We start from the raw sequence: 11,096 nt of genomic DNA, 5'->3' as shown, positions 1-11,096 counted from the left end.
AAAAAAAAAAAAAAAAAAAAAAGCACTACAAAATGCAATCCCACTCCTAGGAATATATCTTAGAGAAATAAGAGCCATCACACAAATAGACATATGCACACCCATATTCATTGCAGCACTGTTCACAATAGTAAAAAGATGGAAACAACCTAGATGCCCATCAACAGAAGAATGGATAAACAAACTATGGTACATACATACAATGGGGTATAATGCAAAGATAAAGAACAATGATGAATCTGTGAAGCATCTCATAACTTGGATGAAACTGGAAGACATTATGCTGAGTGAAATAAGTCAATCACAAAAGAACAAGTATTGTATGAGACCTCTACTGTAAAAACTCATGTAAAAGTTTACACACAAAAAGAAACAATCTTTGTTGGTTAGAAGGGATGAGAGGAGTGGTGGGGGGACTAAATGGATAATAGACAAGTGGTAACTTTGGTGAAGGGTAAGACAGTACACAATACTAGGAAAGCCAGCACAACTTGCACAAAGAAAGGACATGGAAGCTCCATAGACATTTCCAAACTCCCTGAGGGACTGAATTGCTGGATGGAGGGTTGTGGGGACCATGGTCTCGGAGAACATCTAGCTCAATTGGTATAACACAGTTTATAAAGACAATGTTCTACATTCTACCTTGGTGAGTAGCCTCTGGGGTCTTAAAAACCTGTGAGCAGCCATCTAAGATACTCCACTGGTATCACCCCTTTGGGAGCAAGGGTGAATGAAGAGAACAGGATACAAGGAAAAGATTCATCCAAAGGACTAATGGACCACAGCTACCATGGCTTCCACCAGACTGAGTCCAGTACAGCTAGATGGTGCCCAGCTACCACCACTGACTGCTCTGACCGGTCTCACAAGAGGGTCCTGGACAGAGCTGGAAAAGGATGTAGAACAAAATTAGAATTTTGTTCACACACAAAAAAAAAGACCGGATTTACTCTCCTGATAGACTGGAGAAACCCCGAGAGTATGGCCCCCAGACACCTTTCAGTTCAGTGGTGAGGTCACTCCCGATGTTCATTCAGCCAGGGTTTGGACAGCCTCATAAAACAAAATAGGACTAATGAGGCACAGCATTCCAGGGACAAGGACTAGAAGGCTGGAGGGGACAGGAAAGCTGGTGATCAGGAACCCAAATTTGAGAAGGGACAGTGTTGACATGTTGTGGGATTGTTATCCATTGTCATAGGGCAATATGTGTACTGTTTAATGAGAAACTATTTGTTCTGTAAACCTTCATCTAAAGTACAATAAAAAAAAAAAAAAACTGTTTTCAAACTTTTGGCATAAGGAGAATTTTCTGAGTACTAGTCCATTGACTCTCTTGCTACATCTCTCTTCACACCCTCTGACTCCATGCAACCATGGCTGTAAACTCAAATTGCTATTAATTAACTGCTAAGCACCACTTGCTCAGGATAAAGAAATGTGGAGCTTGATTTTACATATCCACAAAATCTTGACAAGAGTTAAGTATCTCAGTGCTCGGGATCAAAAACTCCTTATTTGTATTAAAACCACATTTTCATTTTTGAGTATTTTTATTTCCCAGACAGATGGTAAATTTAACCAGAGTTATTCTTGACAGTATCCCCTTTCCCCAGGGTACTGTGAAGAGCTGCAGGTATCATGCAATCCTGAGGTTTGTGAGCACGCTCCTCACGTAAATAAAGGTGTGCATGAGGGTAGGTTGGAAGTAGGACACAAAGAGCTTTGCAGCTCATGGATATTTAGGCCATGTTGGTTAAGGGGGGAACTATGCACAGACTGATTTCAGCCCTATAAATGTCTGTCACACTTGGGATGTGAAAATCTGTTTTTGAATTTTTCAATGTTTCGTTTGGTATGTGACCCTCTGGGCCCAGCTGCCTTCTGGGAAGTGTTTCCAGGAATCCAGGCAAGTCACCATGACCCAGAGACATTTCCTTCAATTTACGACTTTCTCCCTGTATGTACATGTCTATCTGCATCACACAATCTGTGCCTCAAAATTCCGGGCTGCCATTAAACTGCTTGGAATGAGACATATACACCCGTGGGCATTAACCATTTCATGAGTGCTACGTTCATCTATGAGCAAGTTGGACACACGAGCCTCTTATACAGTGTTGGCAAAGTGAAAGTCATTGTTATTATTTATAGAAAACAAACAGAAAAGAGTAACAGATTCCCAGAGGAGAACCACTCCTAAGTTACTCATGTCTTCTCTTATGTCGATAGGCAGGTGTGCCATGGTCAGATCAGATGTCGGATGCTGTCTTCACGTCACTGCTGCCTCTGGCTACTACCACACTACTTGGGGGGTCTGCATGGCTCCAGAGGCTTCTGCTCTGTCACTGGGCCTCACTGGCCTCTGCTGCTGGTTCTTGCCACACTATCTGGGCATGCAGGGCTCTCTTGCCACCATGCTACCTGGGCCCACACTGCACGGTGGGGAGGCACGCTGCCCCTGCATGGAACACACTCAGGCCTCTCTTGCTCTGCTCAAGCAAGTGTTACAACTCTTTCAGCTGTGCTTGCAAGCATCCTGCCCAGAGATATCTGGTTCTGCTCTGCTGTAGGAAGACCCCTGCACAGAATCCTCCCAGGTAACCCCTGCATGGGAAACACTCAGGCCTCTGTCCTGCATGGGCAAGTGTTACAGCTCTTTTAGCTCTGCATGAAGGCGCTCAGCTCTCACTCTGTGGGCTGGGCAGGCCCACCGCTGCTATCTCTCACCATCTTCAGTGTTATAGCCCTCTCTTCTGGGTCAAGGAGGTTCTCAGCACAGAGACCCCTAGGTCCTTGGTCCAAAGGATGCACTCCACACCAGACTCTCCTTGATGGTAGTGAGGTCCCCCTGAACTTCTGCGTGACTGGCCCTTACATAAGCAAATATCATGTCAATTTCAAGGCATGGCCCTCCCACCAGGACAACAAACTGACCAATCCTCTTGGTGGAGTGAAAGTAGCTCAATTTACATAGTAAACTGGCCAATCCCTTGCAAGATTGTGGCACAGCTAATCATTTTGGGGAAGTTACAAGACCATGGTTAGAAAGGCCATATAAAAGCAATTCACTGCACCACACTCACCTTATTTCAAGAAATCGCTTTCTCCTGTTGGGAAATTTTGCTTGAAACACACACATGTACACACACAGACACTCACATACTCTTACCTTGTTAGGCTACCGCCATAAAATTTCCCTGTAACAAGGAAGAATATAACCTGCAATCAGCTTGAATGAGATAAGGGAAAAAGAAAAAAAAAATCTTCATGGAGGGGAAAAAATGTACATTAACACTTAAGTTTATTAATCTAGACACACTTGTCTATCCACTATGAATACATTCTACCAATATATATTTATTGAATCAGGTACCAAGCAATTATCTAGTATGGATCTTTATTTTAAAGTTAGTGAAACTCGGTGCGGCAATATTAAGTGTTAATTAATGACAAATCTCTTGCTAGAATCTTTTTACTCATGTTTTAATGCTCATCCCTTCTTAGTACTTTGACTTGTATTACTCATTACTGTCATTAAAGCATATGTCATTTATTTAATGAAAGAAGTTAAATAAAGTTTAATAAAGAACTTTAATACCAAAAGGCCCTGACAAATCAAACACCTGTAGATGATAGTACTCTATGAGTTTTGTAAAGATGAGCTTCCTGTCTAATAATCTTTAACAGCCTAGACTTGTGAGATTGTAGAGCTGGAAGTTTATTTCTTTTCTCTTCCAGGCCAATATAACTTTAATGAGAAAACTGAAGTCTGGAGTCATAAATACTTTTCTCAAGTTTAACATATTGGGACCAAAACAGAATTTAAAACTAAGTTGTTTTACACATAATTTTGTGCTCTTTCACTCTATGATGATTATCGTAGTGTGATGGTTAAGATTGTATGTCAAGTTGGCTAGACCATGATTCTCGGTGTTTTGGCAGTTGTTTAATGTTGTCAACACTTTGCTGTTGAAATTTGATATGTGATCACCCCCATGATGGAATCTGCTGAATGGTACTGGTGGGAGCAGGGCCTGTGGTGGATCACCGCCCCCTCAGCCTTCATCTCTCTGCCCTCTGTCGGCTACTTCCTTCCTGCTCACCTTGCCAAGGTTTTCAGCTTGTTTCAGATCCAGCAGCTCCCTCTTGTCGTCTCACCTCTGGTTCTTGGGGCTTGAGCTAGCAGCTTACCTGTCGATCTTAGGATTCGTCGATCTTCACAGCCTGTGAGCAAGAGTCCTGCTCCCCGACCTGCTGATCTTGGACTCACTGGCCCCTGTAGCTTCATGAATCAGGAGAAATCTTGCCATCTTGCCTGCCAATCTTGGAATCCGTTGACCTTCCCAGCTTGTGAGTGGGAGCTGTGCTCTCCAGCCTGCCAATCTTGGGTTCACCAGCTTCTACAGCTGCGTAAATTGGGAGAGGCCTCTACACTGATCCACGGACTTGGGATGGTCAAGCCTCTACAATCCCATGAGCTGTTTCCTTGATATAAATCTCTCTGTATGTATACATTTATACGCTTTACTGGTTTTGCTTCTCTAGAGAACCCAGCATAAGACACACACTATCTTACACATATCTAACCAAAAATTATTTGTCGACTGACTGTGCTATAACAGTTTAAAATTCTCTTCCTTTCCCTACTTTGCAAAACCCACGTACCGCTAGTGTATTCAATTTCATCAGCAATTACATTTTACGTGACTAATTTTCGATGTTAATGCCATCTTGTCTATGGTGAGGCCTAAGACCCAAACAAAATACAGCTATGTTCTCTATATTTGGAGTTTCCAGAGGTCATCTCACATATGGTTTCAAGCTCAAAACTCAGTCTCCAAATGTTATCAGACTCAATTCTACTGCCTAGGATGATTTCTGCTTCTTGGGTCTTCAGTCTTTGAAGTTATTCATAAAGTGATATGAAATCATTGATAGCTTAGAAAAATGACCTGGAAATTTGCAAATCTTCTTTTCCAAATGTTCTTTTCTAAACAGTTGCAGTGTTTTAATTATGCATGCCATTGGGCCAGCAAAATCAAGGGAGAAGATGGTGGTCTGTTGCCTTCTAAGCACATATCCTTATGTAGTTCACAGACTCAACCTTTTCTGGCCTAACAAGACTTTCTTAGTAAAAAAAAATATTATTAGTATGCAACATTTTATTAAGATTTAGTATATATTGGCACTATACATGTTCAAGTATTGTGTAATATTATAGTAGTTGGATTTATCTAGTAAACCAGGAATCTGAGACTTTTCATACTTTTAAATATTACGTAGATCTACTTCTTTTTCTAATTCTTGTAACTCACAAATATGTTCTGCCTTTGTTATTGTCAATTCTTATGTTGGTGTTTTATTTTTTTTGTTTTTCCCCCCCATTAATTCAGATGGCCTTTGCTGAGAATTGCATAATCCCCATCTTTCCCAAGAAGTTCCCCTATTTTCCCTTTTAAAAAATATATTCTATGAATCTCATAAAGTATCAAAAATTATTTCATGCTTTTTTCAGAGGGAATATGCTCTTCCACACCTTCTCCAATTAGATTAGACGCATGCTTGTTTATGCTTAAACACTAAGCACCTCAAACAGTTTGAATCCTTTCCCTGAGGTTCATACAGACACACCTGTGACAGGCCTGCTCCACATGCAATTTAAGCACAACCATGTTTGGCTGAACCCATGAGTCAACACAAGCAGGCTATAAGCAGAGATTCCATTCTTCGAAGATTTATTTATTTGCTTCTTTCCATGCATGCATCACCTTTCATACCAAAACTATTGAATTTTTGAGGAAAAGATTCTTATTTGAAAATATGAGGACACGCATACATATTTGTATATATAGGAGTGGCTGGTGAATTCAAACTGCCAAACTTTTGGTTAGCAGCTGAGCTCTTAACCACTGTGCAAAAGACATTTTTAAAGTGTTAAAAAGCAAAGATGTCATTTTGAAGACTTAGGTGTGCTTGACCCAACTATGATATTTTCAATCACCTCCTATGCATGCAAAAGCTGGACAATGAATAAAGATCTAAGAAGAATTCAAGCCTTTGAATTACAGCTTTGGCAAAGAATATTGAATATACCACAGACTGCTAAAATGAGTAAATCTGTCTTGGAAGAAGTACACCCAGAATGCGCCACTGAAGTCAGGATAGCAAGACTTCGTCTCACGTACTTAGGACATGTTATCAGGAGGAACCAGTCCCTGGAGAAGGATATCGTGCTTGGTAAAGTAGATGTCAGCAAAAAAGAGGAAGACTCTCAAAGAGATGGACTGACACAGTAGCTGCAACAATCGGCTCAAACATAGCAACAATCTTGAGGATCGCAAGGACTGGACAGTGTTTTGTTCTATTGTACATAAGGTCACTATGAATCAGAAGCAACTTGAAGGCACCTAACAACAACAACAACATATATGTGAAATACAAAAAAAAAAAAAATTGAGGAGATAGAAGTTTATACATACATACATACACACACGGAGGCATTATATATTTATAATCCTTGTTTCTTGCTTTTTTAATGTATCCAGTATAACTTTCAGAACATTGTTAAATGATAGTAGTGAAAGGTATTTGATTCCAATGTCTCTTATTTCTCTTTATCAAACTGAGTAATAGCAGTACTTAAATACATATTTCTTTATTGTTTTATCTTGTATTACTTACCAATATATTACATTATTTTAAAATATTTCCAATGATTAAACTAATTTTGTATTCCTGAGGTAAATCTTAACCTGTAGTAAAGACTCTTTTAATATGATGTTGAATTTTATTTATTTCAAATTTTTAAGATATTTCAGTTTGTTAGATATATATTAAACTCTCATAAAAAATTTTTTCTTTACCTTTCTTTTGGTACTTTTATCAGTACTTGTACATAAAATTTGAAACTATTGCTGTGTACATAAATAGTAAAATTAATTTTACAATATTCACTTTCCCTTTCAAGTAAAAATGGCCCGTTGTGACCTGCTTTTCACTTTGATACCTGTTGAATCTTATACTAATATCCCAATTTGTCTTTTTTTCATTAGCTTACCTAATATATTTTCATCCTTTCTGTGTTATTTTAAAGGTATTTTCTTATATACCCGTGTCATTGCGACCCTATAGGACAGAGTAGAATTGCCCCATAGAGTTTCCAAAGAGCGCCTGATGGATTCGAGCTGCCAACCTTTTGGTTAGCAGCAGTAGCTCTTAACCACTATGCTACCAGGGTTTCCACAAAAATATGGAACGCTTCACGAATTTGTGTGTCATCCTTGTTCAGGGACCACGCTAATCTTCTCTGTATTGTTCCAATTTTAGTATATGTACTGCTGAAGCGAGCACTATTTTCTTACAATCACTATATATTTTATTTTCAACTAATCTTACAACCTTTGTGTGTTTAGGAGTCCATACCTATTTACATTTATTGTCATAATATTTATGGTTTCAATTCAAACACTTTGGATTGGTCTGAGTGTGTATATCTCTTTCCTTTTGATGACTTGATTTCATTCAGACCATGATCAAGAATCTTGATTTTCCGATCATCGTTTCTTTGAACACATCCCAGCATTTAAGGTAACCTGTGTGTTTAGTCATCCTTTTTTACAGTTCTTTTCGTCAGGGATTAAATATCCCAGAAACAATGCCCAACTCCGTGCCTTCACAGAGAAAGGTACACAGCTGGATCTTTGTTTTTAGTTTTGTGTGGCCAGAGCATCTTAGAACTAGGAAAACAAATGTGGAATAATTTAATGTCTTTTTCTTTCACCCTGGGCTCTTTATTCCTGAACTCATTCTGGGTTATAATTTGTGTCGCAGAGTTCTGTGTGATTAGAGACTTTTTTACTATTTATTTCTCTTCTCTATAAAGGCTGGTGTTATTGTGAATATTTAAAGAAAAATTACAAAGAGGCACATCAGGAATATTGATTCTGGCAATATAATGGTAAAATAGCTAGATTCATTTCTTCCATTTTATTTACAATACACAAAGTAGATGGTCAAGTATTTAAAAAATCGATAATTATACGATTTATTTTATCTTTTTTCAGATATTTAAGTTTACGTATTTTCATGAGAACAAAGACCTATCTTATTTTTTAATCTCACTCTTTTATTTAAGATTTAATCATATATTTTCTGTTCACAGATCAAAATCTTTGATGATATAAATCTGTGAAGGCTGTTTCTATATCTCCATGCACTCATAAAAGGCACTCTTTTTAAAATGAGCAAAGATACTATGTAAGTGTAAGATAGTATGTATAAAGAAAAAAAAAGACCAAATATATATATATATATATACATACACATACTATAAAATAGAGACAATTTCAAATTCTTCTAAAATATTATTTGCCAATTCAATATCTAGTAAAATAAATTATGATTAATGGAATTATCCTGAATTATAGTGCTTCATAATAGATATTTAATAGATTACCGTAGAAGTACAAGCATATTTTTCCAAAACATCTAAAGATATACGTAATTTAAAAATATAGGTATGTTTTTAAAATCTTCACTTTAGGACTAAAAATGATTTATTTGCTCATATATTATGATTATTACAATTACTCAGTCTGATAAAAGTCTACCTTTTCCTTTAGATATGGCTGGGCTAAATAGCAGATATGCAAAGTGTAATTTTAGAATCACAAGTAGCATAGTATAGTGGATAAGGACATGAACTACACAACCATGGTGCCTGGGTTTACTTAGTTTCTCTGTCACTTACTACCTGTGAAATCTTGAGCAAGTTACTTAACCTCTATGTGCATCAGATTCCTCATCTGAAAAATGGCTAATATAATGGACCCACTTTGTAATGAAAACATTATGAAACTTAAATGTGTTAATATATGTAAAGCACTTAAAACTCCGCCTCGCAGAAAGTCAGCAATAGACATTGTTGCTTCTTATCATTGGACTCACAGTTTTAAAACGGCCAACATAAGTTGGACAATTTTATATGAAATCTGTACTATATGATGTGATACTTGTTTATTTTACATTGTTATAAAACCATAAACCAAACCACTGCCATCAAGTCGATTTCAACTCATAGCGACTCTATGAGAAGGCTTATGGTTCAAACCCTATGGGTTCCAACAGCTTACTTTTTGGTTAGCAGCCGAGTGCTTTAGCCACTGCTTCACCAGGGTTCCTCTGGATACAATATAGACATACCTTCTTAAAAGAGGATTCAGAGGTACACAGGAATCACTGCTTCTTAGCACTTTTAGGCAAATGTCAAAAGCTTCCTGATTATCACTCAGTCGCACACTTATTATGGACTCATGCACTCAATGGTTATTGGCTCTTCCCCCTGGATTTCTGGTTTCTTGGATCCACCTTGAGTTTTTCTTCCTATTCTAGATTTGCATTTGAGTCATTCCCTCAGCATTCTTTCAATCTGCAAAAGATTGGATTTCCAAAGACCCCTTTTCACTTTTTCCAATCTCTTCCTCTTTCAGGCACTGTTTCTGACATTGAAAATCTCTTAAAATTTTCTCCACTGAATTGTCTGTCTTTTACTTACTGATTTTTTAATATATTCTGAGTACAAGTCCTCTGTTCATTTTAATTGTTACCAATATCTTCTTCCACTATGTGGCTTGACATTTAATCTTTTCATAAAAAAAAATATTGTGGTTCAATCTGTCAATCTTTATTTTTATGGTTAGGACCTTTTAAGTTCTAGTTATGAACCTTTCTTTAATCCAGGATCAAGGTGGTATCTCCTATATCATGGAGATATCCTATATCTCCTTTCCAGAAAGTTTATTGTATTTAATACGACATTTGGATATAAAATACACCTAAAATTGATTGGAAGGCATTAATCTCTCTTTCTCTCTCTCTTTTTTTCACATATGCCCTCAAACTTCATGAACACATGCCATGCTGTTCCAAGACTTCTCTCACCAGGCGATCCTCAACAGTGAAAAAATGGAAGGTGGACAATGAGATTCTGCTGTTCAGCAAGCGTCAGCAGGGAATGAAATCTTAGTACTTCTAGTCTCTGTAAATTATACTGTTGAGCTTCCACACTTGTCTGCGTGGGAGTTGCCTCTCTACATGTGTTCCCAAAAAGGCATAACAACAACTATGTCATGACCCTCAACTCTGACGCCTTTCTCCCTTCCCAATTATCTTTTCATAAACCTTGCGAGCGAGGTCTGGAGAGCTATAGCTGCAGAGTGGTGATTGTAGTAAAGATCAATTATATTGTCAGTTTACAACACCTATAGGGCCACTCATAGCTCATATGAGCAACCTTATAGGGATTAGTAAAGCGACAATATAGTTGATGAGTCAGAATCGACTCCACGCAACGAGTTTGGATTTTTTGGTTTAATTATGGGGTTGCTGTGAGTTGGAATTGACTCGACGGCAGTGGGTTTAAGGATCTGCTTTAGAACTGGATCCCTGGTGGTGCAGTGGTTAATTGTTTGGCTGCTAACCAAAAGGTCAGCAGTTCAAATCCACCAGCCACTCCTTGGAAACCCTACAGGGCAGTTCTACTCTGTCCTATAGGGTCACTACAAGTCAGAATCAACTGGGGGCGATGGATTTGGTTTTATTTTTGTTGTTTGTTTGTTTTTAGAACTGGACACACCGAGAATCTTGGTATCAACTGTGGATTGTAGTTTCCACAGCAGAAGTCTGATCAGTCTGCAGTTACGTAAGTAAAAATAGAGATCCCCCTCCACCTCATAGGTGCATTTATTTGCTAAATTTCAAATCAGAATACTATTGATGCTATATACTAAATCCTAAAATATTCTTTTTTTCATTTATGGCAGAGAATAAATCAGCAAAGACCATATTTACAGAAAAAAAAGTGCATTGCACATTTCAAGGAATATAATCTAAAACCATAAAATAACCTGACTTTACTTCCAATAGAATTATCTACTAAAGTTCTGAAACTATATAGAATGAGACTAATATTCCAAGTGGGTGGGTAGATAAGGAAAAGAAATAACTTCTACTAGCATAACTCTTGTTAATGGTTCAGCTCTATATAACAAGTTGAGAATTTATTCTTTATTATGTAGCATCTTCTATTCAAA

General features: G+C 37.8%; 1 non-coding gene across 1 annotated transcript; it reads right to left on the bottom strand.

The window, feature by feature from the left end:
• Positions 1–7,249: 7,249 nt before the first annotated feature.
• Positions 7,250–7,356, bottom strand: LOC111819140 (U6 spliceosomal RNA). The gene has a single exon (XR_002822901.1). It is a non-coding gene; the product is annotated as a U6 spliceosomal RNA (small nuclear RNA).
• Positions 7,357–11,096: the final 3,740 nt, after the last annotated feature.

This window comes from Trichechus manatus, unplaced genomic scaffold (assembly GCF_000243295.1).
Source record: "Trichechus manatus latirostris isolate Lorelei unplaced genomic scaffold, TriManLat1.0 scaffold00275, whole genome shotgun sequence".
NCBI classification, from domain to species: Eukaryota; Metazoa; Chordata; class Mammalia; order Sirenia; family Trichechidae; genus Trichechus; species Trichechus manatus.
This window is presented reverse-complemented; position numbering and strand designations above follow the sequence as displayed.